We start from the raw sequence: 23,123 nt of genomic DNA, 5'->3' as shown, positions 1-23,123 counted from the left end.
CAAAAACTAGTATTAAAAATGAAATGTAATATTAATATTAAAACAATTGAATTAAATTTAAGGCGATGACGCTGAAATCTTCTTTTGTAACACACGAGTTTTTTCCCAATGCCATTTATTCAGGAGATGTTTGAGAAAATGAGGGTTCCACGGTCTCCCGGATAAACCCAGAATGTCTTCCACTGACAGAAAAAAGGACTCCTCCCTCCAATTTCGTATTTCCTCGAAACAATTTAATGACGAGCAAGCCAACAGCACGTGTTCCAAGTTTTCTAAGTCATCTCCACACTGAACGCATTTTGTCAATGAGCCAAATAATTGAGCACAACGTTCACCGGTCAACAAGGCTCCTGTTCGAGCTTGAAACAGTAGGCCACCCGCAAAACTACCATCGTAGAAATCTTCGGTGCTCGGTTTCCCTTTAGTTTTATAGGCTTGCAGTGAACGGTGACCAGCTATACTTTCTTTTGCCAAATTAGCTCCGAGTGACGCTTCACATCTTGATCAACGTAAGTGTTCTATCGCGTTTCAGACTGCGCTTTATATCTTTCGGTTCCAACACCGTATATACGATCAAGTATAGCGGCTCGTCTTGTAAATCGGGTACTGAATCGGCTTAAATTTCTGGTAACTACATAGACTCTCTTCGCTAGACGGTGAGGAGCCATAAACTTTAAACGGCCAATGTACTTTAGTTTGCTACGCGCCTCCCGCTCCACCATGAGGCTCCATCCCATTTATCCCGTAATCGCTACGTGCGCCGCCATGGGGCCAGCACGCAAGGCGTATCGACCCACCTCGCGTTGGGCATACTCGAGAGAATCCAAAACGGTTTTCGATACATCTAAAACTTCATTTGCGTAAGTCAGTACCGGTACAGCGACAGTTTTCCACAGAGTTTGAGCCACTGAGTACAAATTATAAGATTTCTCCGCTAGATTACGAACCATCCACCGGAGTTTATTTCCTTTAGAAACTAAGCCGTTCTCCCATTTTTCAAGATAATTTCTTCCCGAGGAAAATTCAACTCCCAAATACTTGTATGATTCCACAATTTCCAATGGGCTATGTTGGAGTAAAAAATCGCGATCGAAAGCTCCGACCGTGATTAAAAGAGAAACCTTTTTGATCAGCGAAGGTCGTACACCCGTCCAAAAGTAGCTGTAAGTCCTCTCTGTTATTTGACATCAACACTATATCGTCGTCGTACATCAAACACGGAATTACAGTAAATTCGCCATCCACTAACTCTTCCACATCGTTGTACTTTGGGATACAAGCACCCACTCCTAAGGCAGATAATTTAACCGCAAGTTCACCCAAAAAAAACACAAATAATAACGGAGAGAGAGGGCAACCCTGACGGAGTCCAATTCGACTTTCAATGGGTGGGGTCGTGACTTCGTGAAGAGTATAAGTATACGTGCAACTTCTGTACAAGCTTTGAATGACCTCGAGACTGTTCGCTCTAAGACTGGTCCACAACCGGTCCCGGTCCACACTATCGTACGCCTTAGTAATGTCGAGAAAAGCCAACAACACATCCACATTCCTATGCCTTGATATTTCTATTAGTTGAGTTAAAACAAACAGATTGTCAGCTATTCTGCGATCTCGTCTAAAACCACCTTGAGCCTCATGTAAACAGTTAGCTGTCTCGAGTTCGGTACTCAGACGCTCTCGCACCAACATAGCGTATACCTTGTACAAGACGGACGTGACTGATATCGGTCTGTAAGAGTTCAGGTCATCTTTCGGCTTATCTTTGCCTTTGTGGATAAGTGTAACTCTAGCTTTGGTCCATTCCTTCGGAATAGTCTTTTTATCTCTACACTCATTAAAAATACGTAACAAACAACTTCTAGCCAGCGAACCCAAAGACCTAAGACATTCCGCGTAAATACCGTCGGAACCGGCCGCTTTGCCCGAACGCAAGTTCCGCAAAACCGTCTTCAATTCCTGGTCAGAGAACGTTTCAGTCGCAAAATCGATAGTCGCTGAACTCTGGTCCGAATTAAACTCATCACTCGAAGTCGAAGATCGTGACGAAACCGTTAACAATTCATTTTCGAGCTCCCGAGCGTATTCTCGGATACGATTCACAACGCTCTCTCTTTGGAACAACAAGGATCCATTTTTTGCCTTAATACACGTGGACGCCTTTACAGTTGAGGCTGTTTTCCGTAAACGCTTCAGATATTTCCAAAATTTCTTGCCACGATCTTTACCAGCAGCCATGATTTCCTTCTCTACCTTTTTATTTACAGCACGTATCTTTCTCTCGATTAAAAGTTTACAGTCAAGTTTAGCCTTCATATACAAATTCCTCCTTCTGAGACAAGGATTTTCTTTGAGCTCGACACGCTACTTTACGTTTAGTTATGGCCACCTTAATATCTTCATCCCACCAGCTCTTTAGACATTTGTCTTGTCCGTTCGAAGACCTCCTACCCTTTACACGAGAGAGCGTCGCTTTCTTTGAAGCTTCGATCGCTTCCACAAAATCACTATAAGAGCACTCCTCTCCAGACTCCAACGCCCAGCTTTCCATTTTCTGAGTATAGTTTGCCACCTTCTCGATATCAGAAAAGTCCCAAAAACTTCGTGCTTCACCAGAAATTTGAATATTTCCACCTCTCCGATTAAGTATACGCGCGGTCCTTGGTAACGTAACAGAAGTGGTAATTAAATTATGGTCACTTCCCAAACTGTTGGAACCGTCCTCGTCTATCAAAATCGACTGTACATCATCCACTAAATTTTCACTCAACAATATATAATCAATAGACGAGCTGGAACCCTTGTTTTGCCAAGTAGTTTTACCAACACAAACACTCATCAGGTTTCCAATTAACAGACCGTTAATAGCACTGAACTCTTTTAATAAATGCCCGTTGGGATCCTCTGTTCCGTTCAATTCAGCAATATGTCCATTCATGTCGCCCATTACAAAAAAATTCGTTTTCCCCGCAATATCTCTTAACTCTTGAGCGTCCTGTGACAGACACTCGTAGATCTTCCGGTTCCATTCGGTGGTAGATGATGTTTTTCCCGTAGCGCAATACAATATCGCAAAGGCAATTTCCGGACACTAACGAAGGGGGGGGGGGGGATATGTAACCCTTCAGGTTCATTTTCTCCCGCATACTTATTTTTTTGTGTGTTTTTTTTTTTGCTATTACATTATTCCCTCCACTCTCGGCCATCTATAGTAATTGTTAAGTATTCGAAACGCCCCATATTTCAAATTTTCTAGAATTCCGAGCTCTATTTAATGAAACTAATCACCGTTTTAAATATAAATTAAAATTAATGATAAATTAAAAACTTAAATAACTTATGAACCATACATGACAAAGTCCTAAATTTCCTTAAAAACGTTATCCTTCTGAAATAGAGCCAGTGTTTATAATAGTTATTTTTATCTTCCGATTCAATAATTCATCATTATTTCCCAAAAGTAAGCGTTATGTACACTTTTAAAAGCATTTCAATTTAAAAAAATAGGCCTTGGCTGGTCCGTCGAAAAGGCGGCCGGCGGACCGACGACTATTTTCCGGGCATCCTCCAAATATTTGGAGCAGTTCGCGGAGAGTTGTCAGTCCGTCGGTACGTAATGGTTTACGTTGTCATTGGTGAAACAGACTATCCTTCCAAATTTACATTGAGTTAATAGGAATAAAAACTTGTTGAGGTTAACGGTAATAGTTAGTGTAGGGAGCTGTTGGCTCGCGTGTCTTGCAGGGCTTGCCACCACCCTCCTACGCATTGTAACCCGGCCACCTGAATTACAGGCTTTAAAAGTCGCTCGATGACTTAGGCTTAGGGTGGTGCCTTGGGTATTAGCCTAGCTGATTATAAGTGTTATACTTATGTTTATTATGTTACTTATGTTTTATTGAATGACTCGAGACCAAAAAGTGGGTTTTAGCAGGCGATGTCACCAATGTTATTTTCGGGGAGTATAACCCCTCTTGTTTGGTAGGGTGCGCTTAGACAACACTGTGTAGCTTCCACAAGCTTTCTTAGCGAGGGGCGGCCTGTGTCAGAATTTATAGCCCGGTGTACCGGTAAGATTTAAACCACACCACCGGAGGTCTATCATCAGAATGCCCTACGCCAGCGTCCACAAGCCCGGACAGATGAGAAAATCCAGCATGGGTAGTAGAACCCTACTACTGCTACTACTGATGGTCTCACATTAGACGCAAGCCACGCAGAAGATGCAACAATGGGACGACCAACCCCTCACTTCGCACACAGCAGTGGGAATAAGAGCTGATGCTCTAGCAACTCCGGCTGAGACCCCACCTACATAGGTGGAGAGTTATACCCTTCGGTAAGAGTGTCTAAAGGGGAGCGACAGGCACACAGCGGCCCGGATAACCCGGCACAGCTGGCACCGGAGATCCCGGTGGACTACAAAAAGGCCAGGAAATGGGACCACTGCGCCTCATTCGGAGACCCCGCTGCCCTACAGCAGGCAACCCAATCCTCTGAGGTGGCCAGTTTGCCTAAACCGTCTCCGTTAGTCTGAACCGAAGCCCAGTTTCCAGCCCTAACCTGACCGAAGTCGGAGGTGGAGATAGGACCATTTGATCAGAGCTAACATCTCCCAGTGCGCCACCGCCCTTATGGGTTACAAGATCCGAACCCCGACTCCCCGGTAAAGTCACCAGCTATTGCACACTCTAACCCATTTAGGGGCGGCAAGGAGTTAAAAAATAAGGTCACTTTACTTTATAAAAAGAACTATTCAAGATTGGGTAAGGTAGAATATCCTTTAACATAGGTAACGCCAACAAGACCAAAAGTTAAATATCCGAAGTGTTACTAGGTGGCACCAACAGTCAGAAACGTGAAAGAAGTATATTCTTTGTTTCTCTTTACACCGTATTTTCCCGATTTGAGCTTCTATAGGTCTACATAAAACGTCGCTTAAAATAAAGTTAAAAGTGGTTTTTATGAATAGTGTACCGTAAGCGTATAGCTATTGTGTGACATATCCTTATGTATTATAATTACTCATAACATAAGTGTATAATATTGTTACATATGTTTGACACTTCCTATTCTTCTCATGCAAAAGTTTTACTGTGAGCTATTCACAAGACAGACTGCATTACGGGCTTCGTCTCTGTTTTATGTCCGCTTGCTATCGCGTCACACGTAGCGCCTCGCTAGGGGGAGATTTTCTTCTTGTGATGACGTCACTTCGTTACTAGCTCTCAGTAAAACTCCAAAGTGACAAACTTATGCAAGAATATTATGGAGTTATGCTCATAAGTATGCCTCTGTATAAGATTCCCACAGAAATTTTTTAATGAGATCTTGTTTCATACGGAACATATAATAAGTCAACGTAATCGCAATGCACAATCTTAACTATACTACATTGACTGTTAAATTTTGAAAAGCGCAATTAATTATGCGCGTTGTCAAAATCCGCTTCACTAACTTGTGTTTTCCATCAGTAAATTTGATGACGCATTGTTCGTCACCAAGTTGTAAGGGACGGAATTTACGTCATATCCCGTGACCAAGGTTTCTTAGCCAGCAAATCAATTTCCCAGTTTCAATAACATTACCGCCATCTATCAGTTTTAAAAATTTAACACTTCATAATGCAGCGCGTTCTTAATATTAACTCGCGTAAAAGTACCATCTTGGTCAATTATCAAAACATTATTGAAACTGGATAATTCGAGCCTCTTTCGCCAAGGATAACGCAACCCGTCAAAAGTCGTGGATTTTCTTGCGTACAATTTTCATTGGATAGACGCTTAAGTGCCTGGTACCGTCGGAAGGGAAAAATTCGGAAGTTGTCTTCCCCCCGCCCGTAAAACGTTCAACTGAAAGGTTCGTCGAATGAAATTTGTACACAACACTGCCTTAGCGGTTTTAAAGGCTAGCTGCGTTCTCCTTGTGTTTGTCGGTCCTAGGTGCCATGAATCCTTAGACATTACATGTGCATAGTTTCCTAATGGTACATAGAGAAATACAGCAAGATTCAACCTATCAAACTCTGGCAAAATATATTTATCATGGTTGGGAAACTTCCCAAAAGAAAATACTCCCTGACCTTTCAGCGTACTTGGTGTATAAAGAAGAATTACATTACGCGGAAGGACTTATTTATCGTGGGAATCGCTTAGTGATACCATCAGTCTATAATATTATTCTATAAGTTTGTCACTTTGGAAAATATTTTCCTGAGAGCTAGTAACGGAGTGACGTCATCACAAGAAGAAAATCTCCCTCTAGCGAGTTGCTGTCAAAGGCTACGTGTGACGCGTCAGCAAGCGGACGCAAAACGGCGATGAAGCCCGTAATGCAGTTTGTCTGTAAAACTTTGGCATGTGAAGAATAGGAAGTGTCCCACTTATGAAACAATATTATACACTTGTGGTGATACCCTCGGCGCATAGACCCGAGGTAATGAAACAGCTGCATTCAGTCCATCAGGTTGTTTCGTCCTGCCCGGTGAGGCGGTGATACGTCCGGCGCTTAGAGTAAGACCCTAGGCAATGAAACAGCTGCATTCAGTCCATCAGGCTGTTTCGTCCTGCCCGGTGAGGCGGTGATACGTCCGGCGCTTAGAGTTAGACCCTAGGTAATGAAACAGCTGCATTCAGTCCATCAAGCTGTTTCGTCCTGCCCGGTGAGGCGGTGATACGTCCGGCGCTTAGAGTTAGACCCTAGGCAATGAAACAGCTGCATTCAGTCCATCAGGTTGTTTCGTCCTGCCCGGTGAGGCGGTGATACGTCCGGCGCTTAGAGTTAGACCCGAGGTAATGAAACAGCTGCATTCAGTCCATCAGGCTGTTTCGTCCTGCCCGGTGAGGCGGTGATACGTCCGGCGCTTAGAGTTAGACCCTAGGCAATGAAACAGCTGCATTCAGTCCATCAGGCTGTTTCGTCCTGCCCGGTGAGGCGGTGATACGTCCGGCGCTTAGAGTTAGACCCTAGGCAGGGCTCCCACCAAAATATGAAAAAAAAAATAGGGAAATAGGGGATTTTTCTGGCTAGAAATAGGTTGAAATAGGAACCAAATAGGGACCATTTTAATAAACAAAAATAAGATCTTTATTCTTTTTAAAACTGACTTAGTTTTAATTTTTTTTAATGTTTTAGCACAAAAATTACTTAGTTTTAATTTCTAAAAAACTTTTATCGATCACAAAAATAACTATAAATTTTTTGTAATAATTCTATCACATTTAATCGGGTTTTTTTTCGCTTTTCTACGAAATATTTTAAGCCGATGGTACTTTTCACCAAATGTATTAGAAATAGGGTGATTTGGTGACCAAATCCCGATTTTATGGTGGTTTAGGGACCTCGAAAAAAAGAAGGGGCTTTTAGGCATTTTAGGGACCTGGTGGGAGCCCTGCCTAGGTAATGAAACAGCTGCATTCAGTCCATCAGGCTGTTTCGTCCTGTTCGGTGAGGCGGTGATACGTCCGGCGCTTAGAGTTAGACCCTAGGTAATGAAACAGCTGCATTCAGTCCATCAGGCTGTTTCGTCCTGCCCGGTGAGGCGGTGATACGTCCGGCGCTTAGAGTTAGACCCTAGGTAATGAAACAGCTGCATTCAGTCCATCAAGCTGTTTCATCCTGCCCGGTGAGGCGGTGATACGTCCGGCGCTTAGAGTTAGACCCTAGGTAATGAAACAGCTGCATTCAGTCCATCAGGCTGTTTCGTCCTGTTCGGTGAGGCGGTGATACGTCCGGCGCTTAGAGTTAGACCCTAGGTAATGAAACAGCTGCATTCAGTCCATCAGGCTGTTTCGTCCTGTTCGGTGAGGCGGTGATACGTCCGGCGCTTAGAGTTAGACCCTAGGTAATGAAACAGCTGCATTCAGTCCATCAGGCTGTTTCGTCCTGCCCGGTGAGGCGGTGATACGTCCGGCGCTTAGAGTTAGACCCTAGGTAATGAAACAGCTGCATTCAGTCCATCAAGCTGTTTCATCCTGCCCGGTGAGGCGGTGATACGTCCGGCGCTTAGAGTTAGACCCTAGGTAATGAAACAGCTGCATTCAGTCCATCAGGCTGTTTCGTCCTGTTCGGTGAGGCGGTGATACGTCCGGCGCTTAGAGTTAGACCCTAGGTAATGAAACAGCTGCATTCAGTCCATCAGGCTGTTTCGTCCTGTTCGGTGAGGCGGTGATACGTCCGGCGCTTAGAGTTAGACCCTAGGTAATGAAACAGCTGCATTCAGTCCATCAGGCTGTTTCGTCCTGCCCGGTGAGGCGGTGATACGTCCGGCGCTTAGAGTTAGACCCTAGGTAATGAAACAGCTGCATTCAGTCCATCAAGCTGTTTCATCCTGCCCGGTGAGGCGGTGATACGTCCGGCGCTTAGAGTTAGACCCTAGGTAATGAAACAGCTGCATTCAGTCCATCAGGCTGTTTCGTCCTGTTCGGTGAGGCGGTGATACGTCCGGCGCTTAGAGTTAGACCCTAGGTAATGAAACAGCTGCATTCAGTCCATCAGGCTGTTTCGTCCTGTTCGGTGAGGCGGTGATACGTCCGGCGCTTAGAGTTAGACCCTAGGTAATGAAACAGCTGCATTCAGTCCATCAGGCTGTTTCGTCCTGCCCGGTGAGGCGGTGATACGTCCGGCGCTTAGAGTTAGACCCTAGGTAATGAAACAGCTGCATTCAGTCCATCAGGCTGTTTCGTCCTGTTCGGTGAGGCGGTGATACGTCCGGCGCTTAGAGTTAGACCCTAGGTAATGAAACAGCTGCATTCAGTCCATCAGGCTGTTTCGTCCTGTTCGGTGAGGTGGTGATACGTCTGGCGCTTAGAGTTAGACCCTAGGTAATGAAACAGCTGCATTCAGTCCATCAGGCTGTTTCGTCCTGCCCGGTGAGGCGGTGATACGTCCGGCGCTTAGAGTTAGACCCTAGGTAATGAAACAGCTGCATTCAGTCCATCAGGCTGTTTCGTCCTGCCCGGTGAGGCGGTGATACGTCCGGCGCTTAGAGTTAGACCCTAGGTAATGAAACAGCTGCATTCAGTCCATCAGGCTGTTTCGTCCTGTTCGGTGAGGCGGTGATACGTCCGGCGCTTAGAGTTAGACCCTAGGTAATGAAACAGCTGCATTCAGTCCATCAGGCTGTTTCGTCCTGCCCGGTGAGGCGGTGATACGTCCGGCGCTTAGAGTTAGACCCTAGGTAATGAAACAGCTGCATTCAGTCCATCAAGCTGTTTCATCCTGCCCGGTGAGGCGGTGATACGTCCGGCGCTTAGAGTTAGACCCTAGGTAATGAAACAGCTGCATTCAGTCCATCAGGCTGTTTCGTCCTGTTCGGTGAGGCGGTGATACGTCCGGCGCTTAGAGTTAGACCCTAGGTAATGAAACAGCTGCATTCAGTCCATCAGGCTGTTTCGTCCTGCCCGGTGAGGCGGTGATACGTCCGGCGCTTAGAGTTAGACCCTAGGTAATGAAACAGCTGCATTCAGTCCATCAAGCTGTTTCATCCTGCCCGGTGAGGCGGTGATACGTCCGGCGCTTAGAGTTAGACCCTAGGTAATGAAACAGCTGCATTCAGTCCATCAGGCTGTTTCGTCCTGTTCGGTGAGGCGGTGATACGTCCGGCGCTTAGAGTTAGACCCTAGGTAATGAAACAGCTGCATTCAGTCCATCAGGCTGTTTCGTCCTGTTCGGTGAGGCGGTGATACGTCCGGTGCTTAGAGTTAGACCCTAGGTAATGAAACAGCTGCATTCAGTCCATCAGGCTGTTTCGTCCTGCCCGGTGAGGCGGTGATACGTCCGGCGCTTAGAGTTAGACCCTAGGTAATGAAACAGCTGCATTCAGTCCATCAAGCTGTTTCATCCTGCCCGGTGAGGCGGTGATACGTCCGGCGCTTAGAGTTAGACCCTAGGTAATGAAACAGCTGCATTCAGTCCATCAGGCTGTTTCGTCCTGTTCGGTGAGGCGGTGATACGTCCGGCGCTTAGAGTTAGACCCTAGGTAATGAAACAGCTGCATTCAGTCCATCAGGCTGTTTCGTCCTGTTCGGTGAGGTGGTGATACGTCCGGCGCTTAGAGTTAGACCCTAGGTAATGAAACAGCTGCATTCAGTCCATCAGGCTGTTTCGTCCTGTTCGGTGAGGCGGTGATACGTCCGGCGCTTAGAGTTAGACCCTAGGTAATGAAACAGCTGCATTCAGTCCATCAGGCTGTTTCGTCCTGTTCGGTGAGGCGGTGATACGTCCGGCGCTTAGAGTTAGACCCTAGGTAATGAAACAGCTGCATTCAGTCCATCAGGCTGTTTCGTCCTGCCCGGTGAGGCGGTGATACGTCCGGCGCTTAGAGTTAGACCCTAGGTAATGAAACAGCTGCATTCAGTCCATCAGGCTGTTTCGTCCTGTTCGGTGAGGCGGTGATACGTCCGGCGCTTAGAGTTAGACCCTAGGTAATGAAACAGCTGCATTCAGTCCATCAGGCTGTTTCGTCCTGTTCGGTGAGGTGGTGATACGTCTGGCGCTTAGAGTTAGACCCTAGGTAATGAAACAGCTGCATTCAGTCCATCAGGCTGTTTCGTCCTGCCCGGTGAGGCGGTGATACGTCCGGCGCTTAGAGTTAGACCCTAGGTAATGAAACAGCTGCATTCAGTCCATCAGGCTGTTTCGTCCTGCCCGGTGAGGCGGTGATACGTCCGGCGCTTAGAGTTAGACCCTAGGTAATGAAACAGCTGCATTCAGTCCATCAGGCTGTTTCGTCCTGTTCGGTGAGGCGGTGATACGTCCGGCGCTTAGAGTTAGACCCTAGGTAATGAAACAGCTGCATTCAGTCCATCAGGCTGTTTCGTCCTGCCCGGTGAGGCGGTGATACGTCCGGCGCTTAGAGTTAGACCCTAGGTAATGAAACAGCTGCATTCAGTCCATCAAGCTGTTTCATCCTGCCCGGTGAGGCGGTGATACGTCCGGCGCTTAGAGTTAGACCCTAGGTAATGAAACAGCTGCATTCAGTCCATCAGGCTGTTTCGTCCTGTTCGGTGAGGCGGTGATACGTCCGGCGCTTAGAGTTAGACCCTAGGTAATGAAACAGCTGCATTCAGTCCATCAGGCTGTTTCGTCCTGCCCGGTGAGGCGGTGATACGTCCGGCGCTTAGAGTTAGACCCTAGGTAATGAAACAGCTGCATTCAGTCCATCAAGCTGTTTCATCCTGCCCGGTGAGGGGGTGATACGTCCGGCGCTTAGAGTTAGACCCTAGGTAATGAAACAGCTGCATTCAGTCCATCAGGCTGTTTCGTCCTGTTCGGTGAGGCGGTGATACGTCCGGCGCTTAGAGTTAGACCCTAGGTAATGAAACAGCTGCATTCAGTCCATCAGGCTGTTTCGTCCTGTTCGGTGAGGCGGTGATACGTCCGGCGCTTAGAGTTAGACCCTAGGTAATGAAACAGCTGCATTCAGTCCATCAGGCTGTTTCGTCCTGCCCGGTGAGGCGGTGATACGTCCGGCGCTTAGAGTTAGACCCTAGGTAATGAAACAGCTGCATTCAGTCCATCAAGCTGTTTCATCCTGCCCGGTGAGGCGGTGATACGTCCGGCGCTTAGAGTTAGACCCTAGGTAATGAAACAGCTGCATTCAGTCCATCAGGCTGTTTCGTCCTGTTCGGTGAGGCGGTGATACGTCCGGCGCTTAGAGTTAGACCCTAGGTAATGAAACAGCTGCATTCAGTCCATCAGGCTGTTTCGTCCTGTTCGGTGAGGCGGTGATACGTCTGGCGCTTAGAGTTAGACCCTAGGTAATGAAACAGCTGCATTCAGTCCATCAGGCTGTTTCGTCCTGCCCGGTGAGGCGGTGATACGTCCGGCGCTTAGAGTTAGACCCTAGGTAATGAAACAGCTGCATTCAGTCCATCAGGCTGTTTCGTCCTGCCCGGTGAGGCGGTGATACGTCCGGCGCTTAGAGTTAGACCCTAGGTAATGAAACAGCTGCATTCAGTCCATCAGGCTGTTTCGTCCTGCCCGGTGAGGCGGTGATACGTCCGGCGCTTAGAGTTAGACCCTAGGTAATGAAACAGCTGCATTCAGTCCATCAAGCTGTTTCATCCTGCCCGGTGAGGCGGTGATACGTCCGGCGCTTAGAGTTAGACCCTAGGTAATGAAACAGCTGCATTCAGTCCATCAGGCTGTTTCGTCCTGTTCGGTGAGGCGGTGATACGTCCGGCGCTTAGAGTTAGACCCTAGGTAATGAAACAGCTGCATTCAGTCCATCAGGCTGTTTCGTCCTGTTCGGTGAGGCGGTGATACGTCCGGCGCTTAGAGTTAGACCCTAGGTAATGAAACAGCTGCATTCAGTCCATCAGGCTGTTTCGTCCTGCCCGGTGAGGCGGTGATACGTCCGGCGCTTAGAGTTAGACCCTAGGTAATGAAACAGCTGCATTCAGTCCATCAAGCTGTTTCATCCTGCCCGGTGAGGCGGTGATACGTCCGGCGCTTAGAGTTAGACCCTAGGTAATGAAACAGCTGCATTCAGTCCATCAGGCTGTTTCGTCCTGTTCGGTGAGGCGGTGATACGTCCGGCGCTTAGAGTTAGACCCTAGGTAATGAAACAGCTGCATTCAGTCCATCAGGCTGTTTCGTCCTGTTCGGTGAGGCGGTGATACGTCTGGCGCTTAGAGTTAGACCCTAGGTAATGAAACAGCTGCATTCAGTCCATCAGGCTGTTTCGTCCTGCCCGGTGAGGCGGTGATACGTCCGGCGCTTAGAGTTAGACCCTAGGTAATGAAACAGCTGCATTCAGTCCATCAGGCTGTTTCGTCCTGTTCGGTGAGGCGGTGATACGTCTGGCGCTTAGAGTTAGACCCTAGGTAATGAAACAGCTGCATTCAGTCCATCAGGCTGTTTCGTCCTGCCCGGTGAGGCGGTGATACGTCCGGCGCTTAGAGTTAGACCCTAGGTAATGAAACAGCTGCATTCAGTCCATCAGGCTGTTTCGTCCTGCCCGGTGAGGCGGTGATACGTCCGGCGCTTAGAGTTAGACCCTAGGTAATGAAACAGCTGCATTCAGTCCATCAGGCTGTTTCGTCCTGCCCGGTGAGGCGGTGATACGTCCGGCGCTTAGAGTTAGACCCTAGGTAATGAAACAGCTGCATTCAGTCCATCAGGCTGTTTCGTCCTGTTCGGTGAGGCGGTGATACGTCCGGCGCTTAGAGTTAGACCCTAGGTAATGAAACAGCTGCATTCAGTCCATCAGGTTGTTTCGTCCTGTTCGGTGAGGCGGTGATACGTCCGGCGCTTAGAGTTAGACCCTAGGTAATGAAACAGCTGCATTCAGTCCATCAGGTTGTTTCGTCCTGTTCGGTGAGGCGGTGATACGTCTGGCGCTTAGAGTTAGACCCTAGGTAATGAAACAGCTGCATTCAGTCCGTCAGGTTGTTTCGTCCTGCCCGGTGATACGTCCGGCGCTTAGACCCGAGGTAATGAAACAGCTGCATTTAGTCCATCAGGTTGTCACGTCCTGCTTGGTGATACCTCCGGCGCTTATAGAAGCTCGAGGATTAAAAACAACCACTGATGATTCTGTGATAACATTTTTGAAACCACACTTCGCACGCTACGGGGCTCCTCAACGTTTGATATCCGATAACGGTCCACCTATCTCATCCTTTAAATTCAAAGAATTTCTACGCATGTGGAATGTACAACACATAACAAACAGTCCCTATTACCCTCGCGCTAACGTTATGGCAGAACGCTTTGTTCAACTTATTAAAAACTTGCTACACCACGTTCTCATGGAGCATAGATCAGCTCCAATTGGCAATTTGGAAATTACCCACACCAGCACAAATGCTGATGGGCAGGCAGATAAGGAACCCCATCACTACAACAAGCAATGGCCCTCAAACCTCAATATCCAAGAAGAACTCTGGACCAATCAACAACATATGGCCTCTAATAATCACCACGTACGTTTCCAAAATCCAATATTCTTCTATCCAGGGGATGTAATATTTTTGCCAATTTTCGATTAAAATAAATTGAATAAAAAGCTATTGCCTCCTACGACCAACTGGTTTTTATGACCTCATATTTCAGTAAATAAAAGGCGGATTTTAACCAAACCAAGTTTATTCTTACCTTTTAAGGTCTGTTCTTTCATTTCTCATTGAAACGTTTTGTCTGCAACCTACCGGTGAAATTTTTTTTCTCCAAAGCCATGAAAAATTATCCAACTTTCGTGAAAATTAAAACGATTACTAGTCATCAAATACCCCTGAAAATTTCGTACTTCGACAATACATAGTTTCGATCAATTTAAAACACCCTGTATTGTCTTTGGTCCTGGTCCATTTGGATCACTACGCTGCGAAAGTGTAGCTCTGGGCGAATTATTAAATTATTTTATACAGGGTGCTAACTAAAAACGATACAAGGACCATAACTCCAAATGTATTTAAGCTAGGAATTTGTACCTTTCACGACACTTAGAACATGCAGGGGGTCACTTGGAACATGCAGGGGGTCACTTGACAACGGAAATTTCCATGACCTTGAACCATGTCTTCAAGGTCATTTAAAATGTATCTCGAGCACCATTAGAGATGCTAAGTTGGTTTCAATTAGAAAAGTGTTCCCCTTCACATTTTAAGTGTAAATAATTTTGATCCTTCCTTATTTGACCAATAACAAGTCGAAATAATTTAGACAAAAACATGAATGTCGTGATGATAATAATGAACCAGAGACTAGGTTGAAGGCTAATAACTCGAATAATACTCATGTTAGAGTATCAACATTTGCTAGACATACTCATCTTGTAGGGTCTTTTTAAATTTCCAACTCGGATGACTCATGGTTCAAGGTCAGTCAAAGTTTATCTCGAGAATCAATGGATTTGAAGACATGGTTCAAGGTCATGAACATTTTTGTTGTCAAATGACCCAACCCTGTATCTTCTATGTGTCGTGAAAGTTTTAAATTCTTAGCTAAAACACGTACATTTGGACTTACTGACCATGTATCGTTTGCAGTTAACACCCTGTATAGCCAAGAATGTATTATTTCTGTTTAGGCAGGATGACTATGTTAAAGACGTCATTTTTAGGGATCTAATGGGGTATCGCACTGAAATGATTGGTTAGGGAGAAGGACCTTACTCTTCGGGCGAGAAGGGGATAATGGTCTCAACGTAATCCCTCTCCCTAAGTAGAAATAAGTACGTTCTTGGTTCCAGCAATAGCAAAATTTCCTGTCATTTCCAGTGATGGTCATTTTTACAAATACAATCCCAGCTCATATTAACTAGACATATTTATCTCTTACGCTCTTCTCAAGAACGGTTTAGATGTATCTCTCTTATCTGCACTCAGATCAAACGTGTTTACCGAAAACTCATCTCTTATTTCAATTTTCGATCGGGAAGCGTCTTCTCTCTCATTCGCTCAACATCGAATGAAGACTGCTAAAGGTCACAGTTCATTCAAAATAAGATTCCACTCGTCTCATCAAACGGCTCACTTCTTTCAAAGCTTTAAACTAGGGTAGGGACCAGGCCGTCGTGACGTACAGGCAAAACCGGTGTTTGCCAAGAACGCCTAATTTAAAGGGGTGGGAAAACGATTCTTTATTTTTAAATTTCATATTTTATAATTTTTAAACGATTTAATTTTTAATCCTATTATACTTTTAGCACTCAATATGAAAAAGCGAGGTTCATTAGAGACAGGAAAAATAGTGCGCCTCGCAGAAGCCCCGCCAGGATGTTTTCGCTAGTAGGCACTGCCAGGTTCCCCTCCAGCAATAGGCACAAGTATTCACGTGCCTACATTGAAAAAGTGTAGGCCTAATTGGGGGCCTCCAAATTTTTAAAAAGGTGCCTATGATTGGGCCTCCAAAATCGAAATAAACTTTCAGTTCGTAAGATTTTTACATTTGGGCCTTCTAAAAATGCTTATTTAGAAAGTAGGTTTCTTTGCCAATTTCAAGAGGGTTAGAATGAATGACCGCGATTCCAGATTTTCCCTTAAAAACTTGATCTTTTGAATCGACTGAAATACTACATGCTAGGCAGAAAGGTGCACCTGACACCTGTTTGCCGTGGTGTCAGTGAGAAGCTACAACACACTGTGTTACACCGATAAGCAACAAACACAGCACCCCACAAAAGGATAACGCAACCCGTCAAAAGTCGCGCATTTCCTTTTTCAAGACTACTAAGCTATTACAAACAGTCTTTTTCAAGACACATTGGATTTTGAGGTGTTGAAGGATAAACCGGAATTTTTTGCCAAGATTCAACTTGAGAGAGATCTTGTTGTAACTCGGCGTTAGATGTGTTTGTACTAAGAATTTTGATAAGTTTTGTGTCATCTGCAAAGAGACTGGGGAAAGAATGGTCGACAGCTGAAGGTAAACTATTGATGTATATTGCAAATAAGAATGGTTAACATTAGGAGCGCACAGCTATGAAATTAGATATAAGAAAGGTATAAATCATTCTAACACCAGGGAATGGTGCAAACAAAGCGATTAGCCAGGAGCAAAGTTTGGTGGCCAGAATTGAACACCAACATTGAGGACAGAATTAGAGCACGTTCAAGTTGTCAGCAAAATGCAACCATGCCAAAGGCTGAATACTTGAAGTGGCCCGAGGAGATCCAACCGTGGACTCGTGTCCATATAGACTTTGCCGGACCGGTAAATGGGAAATATTTATTAATATTAGTGGACTCTACCTCGAAATGGATGGAAATCGGAGTCACTTCAACAACCAGTTCAGCCGTAGTCATCACATTCTTACGACAAAATTTGGCACGTTATGGAATTATGAAGACCCTGGTGAGTGATAATGCCACTTGTTTCACAAGTAACGAGTTCCAAATCTTCACGCAGAATAACGGCATCAAGCATTTGACCATCGCACCGTATCACCCTGCTTCAAATGGTCAGGCTGAAAGGGTGGTGCGTACCGTGAAGACATCATTAAAAAAATAGATGGTACTTCTAACTCTGCCACTGATGTCATTGACGAAGGTTTAAAAAAATTCTCAAATGGATCTCTAGACGTAAGACTAGCAAGATTTCTCATAAACTATCGCCGCACTCCGCAAATTAGTGGTAAATCTCCAGCGGAAATCATGTTTGGAAGAGAAATCCGCACCAAACTTGACATGGTCCATCCAACGAACTTTAAAGAGGAGAGAGGTAATGAGAATATCAACATCGATAAACCTATAATTGAAATGCTAGAAGTAAATAATAATAGCGATAAAACCATTAGTAAAAATTAGTGATGTTACCTATAAGTTTCATCCTAATCAAAAAGTCTTTGTAAAAAACTATGGTAAGGGAGAAAATTGGAGGGAACTGTAAAAAATCTATCGGAAATATGATGTATGGGATTGATATTGGGAGAGGTATTATTAGAAAACATCAGAACCAATTGAGACTAAGGAGTGATAAGTTATTAAAACCAACCGTGTCTGAGACATCAACAACTGGAGCCAGTAAAATGAATCCAAATCCAGATGCAGGGTACAGATCAGTATTACAACCACTGATCCAGAGTCATCAACAACCACCGATCCAGAGTCATTAACAACCACCGATCCAGAGTCATCAGCAACCACCAATCCTGAGTCCTGACAATGAATCTCCAAGCTGCAGTAGCAAATCATCACCAAGTCGATCACCGAGTCGCAATCCTATCTTATTACCACGACAAGACTCGAGACCAGAGCAACAGCCTACCACAAGCATCTCTATTCCTAGTGTAGCCACATCATCAGAAGGAGCCCGAGTAGACACAGACCACACGTACCAGTCGAAGACGTAAATCAATTAAAAGACTTAATTTATGAACTGAAATGTTTAATCGTTAATGTAGTTAAAATACACTATAATCAGTCTATTTAAAAAAGAGGTGATGTTATGAACTATAATAGCCAGGTGGCGCCACTGGGTGGGGAAGCTGAGGGAGCTCTAGTTTTATGCCCACCTAAACAGTGGTCTACCGGCTGCCGACATGTTCGGTACTCTTACTTAAAACTTCATATGTAAAAATCATCATCATCATGGAAATAAATCTTATAGCTTCAATAGAGTGTTTAATTAACAAGAACAAACACATCAGATTGATTAAATCTAGATTAGATTTTTTAATCTTGATTACCCTCATTTAATGACGATCACCCTGATTTAATCACGATTACCCTGATTTAATCACGATTACCCTCATTTAATGACGATCACCCTGATTTAATCACGATTACCCTGATTTAATCACGATTACCCTGATTTAATCACGATTACCCTGATTTAATCACGATTACCCTGATTTAATCACGATTACCCTGATTTAATCACGATCACCCTGATTTAATCACGATTACCCTGATTTAATCACGATTACCCTGATTTAATCACGATTACCCTGATTTAATCACGATTACCCTGATTTAATCACGATTACCCTGATTTAATCACGATTACCCTGATTTAATCACGATTACCCTGATTTAATCACGATTACCCTGATTTAATCACGATTACCCTGATTTAATCACGATTACCCTGATTTAATCACGATTACCCTGATTTAATCACGATTACCCTGATTTAATCACGATTACCCTGATTTAATCACGATTACCCTGATTTAATCACGATTACCCTGATTTAATCACGATTACCCTGATTTAATCACGATTACCCTGATTTAATCACGATTACCCTGATTTAATCACGATTACCCTGATTTAATCACGATTACCCTGATTTAATCACGATTACCCTGATTTAATCACGATTACCCTGATTTAATCACGATTACCCTGATTTAATCACGATTACCCTGATTTAATCACGATTACCCTGATTTAATCACGATTACCCTGATTTAATCACGATTACCCTGATTTAATCACGATTACCCTGATTTAATCACGATTACCCTGATTTAATCACGATTACCCTGATTTAATCACGATTACCCTGATTTAATCACGATTACCCTGATTTAATCACGATTACCCTGATTTAATCACGATTACCCTGATTTAATCACGATTACCCTGATTTAATCACGATTACCCTGATTTAATCACGATTACCCTGATTTAATCACGATTACCCTGATTTAATCACGATTACCCTGATTTAATCACGATTACCCTGATTTAATCACGATTACCCTGATTTAATCACGATTACCCTGATTTAATCACGATTACCCTGATTTAATCACGATTACCCTGATTTAATCACGATTACCCTGATTTAATCACGATTACCCTGATTTAATCACGATTACCCTGATTTAATCACGATTACCCTGATTTAATCACGATTACCCTGATTTAATCACGATTACCCTGATTTAATCACGATTACCCTGATTTAATCACGATTACCCTGATTTAATCACGATTACCCTGATTTAATCACGATTACCCTGATTTAATCACGATTACCCTGATTTAATCACGATTACCCTGATTTAATCACGATTACCCTGATTTAATCACGATTACCCTGATTTAATCACGATTACCCTGATTTAATCACGATTACCCTGATTTAATCACGATTACCCTCATTTAATCACGATTACCCTCATTTAATCACGATTACCCTCATTTAATCACGATCACCCTCATTTAATCACGATCACCCTCATTTAATCACGATCACCCTGATTTAATCACGATTACCCTGATTTAATCACGATTACCCTGATTTAATCACGATTACCCTGATTTAATCACGATTACCCTGATTTAATCACGATTACCCTGATTTAATCACGATTACCCTGATTTAATCACGATTACCCTGATTTAATCACGATTACCCTGATTTAATCACGATTACCCTGATTTAATCACGATTACCCTGATTTAATCACGATTACCCTGATTTAATCACGATTACCCTGATTTAATCACGATTACCCTGATTTAATCACGATTACCCTGATTTAATCACGATTACCCTGATTTAATCACGATTACCCTGATTTAATCACGATTACCCTGATTTAATCACGATTACCCTGATTTAATCACGATTACCCTGATTTAATCACGATTACCCTGATTTAATCACGATTACCCTGATTTAATCACGATTACCCTGATTTAATCACGATTACCCTGATTTAATCACGATTACCCTGATTTAATCACGATTACCCTGATTTAATCACGATTACCCTGATTTAATCACGATTACCCTCATTTAATCACGATTACCCTGATTTAATCACGATTACCCTGATTTAATCACGATTACCCTGATCTAATCACGATTACCCTAATTTAATCACGATTACCCTGATTTAATCACGATTACCCTCATTTAATCACGATTACCCTGATTTAATCACGATTACCCTGATTTAATCACGATTACCCTGATTTAATCACGATACCCTGATTTAATCACGATTACCCTGATTTAATCACGATTACCCTGATTTAATCATTTTACTATGATTAAGACGCAGCCAAAATGGAAGTGACCTGCCCCTCGGAAAAATCTAATCGACGAATGTCATTCCTTGATTAAAATGCCTTTAAAAAAATCCATTGCAGGGGAAACTTTTAGAAATCATGTCAAAATTTAAAAACAATCGTTAAAAGTCAGGAAATTTTTGAAATAAACATTATAGATGGGGCCTCTAAATCAGGCTGGGCCTATGTGCAGAAAATTCTTGGCGGGGCTACTGGGCACTGCATGATTAAAAGGTCCTCCATCAAGAACTTCTTTGTAATTTTCGTTAACTAGTCAAAATATTTTATTTTATTATTTATATAAATCAATTATTTAAATAATATAATTATGGTTAAATTATTTAATAAAAATTCAATTATTAAATAAATTATTTACAATTAAAAATTATTTACATTGAAATATTAGCGACTTTATTTTTAATCGGAGGATGCCACCCTTTGATTAGCTTTTCCCAAATTAGTCAACTACTAAATAAGGCTTGTCTCCTAGGTAGTTTGATCAAAAACGTGGCTAGGCTTAATAGCCTTTCCTCCCCCATTGTTGTCCGCAGACTTGTTATAATTCTGATAATTGAAACTCCTTTCGAATATAGTATTTGCCTCTGGAATGCGTAAAATAGTTATGTAGTATTTTTCAAGATCCTAAAAGTCATCTTGCATTGCCAATAAATAATTAAAGCAGTCAGTCACTGACGTTACTTAAGTTTTTTAATTTAATTTTTGGTTATTCGCATCTTTCACTTTAACCAATGGAGATCTGATTGGAACCGGATGTATGATCAACAATGAGCTAGGACATCGTTTTCGTGAAGCAAAGTTTCCGGGTGAATGCTTTGAAAAGGCCAGTGTTTTCTTGTAATAGAGTTTCCTTTACTGATAAATTTATAAATTATTTCAAAGTAAGTGCTTCTCATCCACCCAATTCAGTAGTGGAAGAATTGACGCAATGTTTTAGTCTCCTGTAAGCCTTGGTTTCCACTAGCGCGCGTAATAGCGCGTAATTCAACTTTGGGACGCACAAAAGTTTTAACGCACGTGAAGAAAAATGCATTATGACGAGCACTAGTGGAAACCCAGCATTAGGTATTATCCTCCGTTTGCGTAAACTTAAAGGTTCGCTTCGATGAGCCGGTACCCAGTGCCGCATTCTCCATAAAACTGACTAAACCTAGGGGCCTACCAAGAGTAGGGGCCAAGCAGGCGCACACGCGTCACAATTGCGAGGGGGATGTTGAAGGGATGAGGGGCCCAAAGAAGCTCGAAGCCTAGGGGCGATGGCATGGGTTATTTCAGCTTCATTCCAAATTAAGTGATACCGTTCAATTTAAGTTGTCGAAGCTATTTAATTGGGAAACATGCACCCGATACTCAGCGGATTCCTCGGGTAATCCGTTTTCAACCACATTCAGCAATACTTTAATTATTGAATCAAACCTATTTCAATAAAAAATTTATTGGAGTTTTAAATCCAATGTTAATCAGTAGAGCTACCCTACACTAACTAACTAATGATACTAGTAAGAAATCATAACGTAGTAATTTAAAAGACAAACGTTTATTAAGAATGAATACTTCACAAGATGAACGACATATTAGGAGTGACGATATTAATAAACGCTGTAAGCGAATATATATACACATAAGCTTAAAAATAGTAAGATAAGATTAGTGATTAAAAATATATCTTATTTGCAATAAACATTTTTTAACCTATTACAAAAAACTAAACGAGAAAAGCCGATAACGCTTTTTATCTTCAACAAAATTAATCCTTTTTTCTCCCTCCACCACCTAGTGTCGCGCAGGGCCGGCAGGTGGTGTTTGGCCGGTTTTGAATGATCGTGGAAAGAGTAGAGCGCTGTACTAGTGTTTACAATGAGCGCATAAAGAGAGGGGCACCGTTTTCGTTTCGCAATAATCGTGGAAAGAGGATATCACCGCTTTTTCGTTCCACATCGAGATATATATATATATCGAAGTGGGACTATTGCTATGGATGGATTGCCGTTAAGTGTTTGTTTGTCGTGGAAAAGCAACGACACGGTAGATGGAGCTGCAAAAAATAATTTTTTAAAGAATTTTCTTGACTATAGTTAAAATTTTAAAATTATGACACTAATATGTTAATTTAAACGTTTTCTTAGGAAAGATAAAATTTTCTGCCCTCGCAATTTAATCAAAGAATGATACTCTTCGATTAGAGCTTTTACCAAATTCGTCAACCACTAAATTCGGGTTTTCTTTTAAACAATTCGACAAATCCCGATTAATGGACAACGTAGCCAGATTTGAAAGTCTAAATTCTCCCATAGTTGTTCGAAGACTTGTTTCGCTTCTTTTCAGGGAACTGAAACTTCCTTCTGAGATGGTGTTTGCGACAGGAATGCATTGAACAACCTTGTAGTACTTAACAAGGTCAGGAAGCCATCTTCCATGGGCATTAAATAGTGGAAGCAGTCGCTTACCCTGTTAAATTTTTTGGGGATAATTAGATTTATCGCAATTTTAATTTGACTTTTTAAGGAATCAAGGTCGAAATGAAACCTATCGTATGTGTTACAATGTGTTAGGATATCGATTTCGTTTAGGAAGTTCTCAGAGTTAGGGTCAGACTCCATGATACCATTATATAGACCAGAGTTTTCTAAT

This window comes from Leiobunum rupestre, chromosome 6, assembly GCF_980474605.1.
Source record: "Leiobunum rupestre chromosome 6, qqLeiRupe1.1.hap1, whole genome shotgun sequence".
In the NCBI taxonomy this organism is placed as follows: Eukaryota; Metazoa; Arthropoda; class Arachnida; order Opiliones; family Sclerosomatidae; genus Leiobunum; species Leiobunum rupestre.
This window is presented reverse-complemented; position numbering follows the sequence as displayed.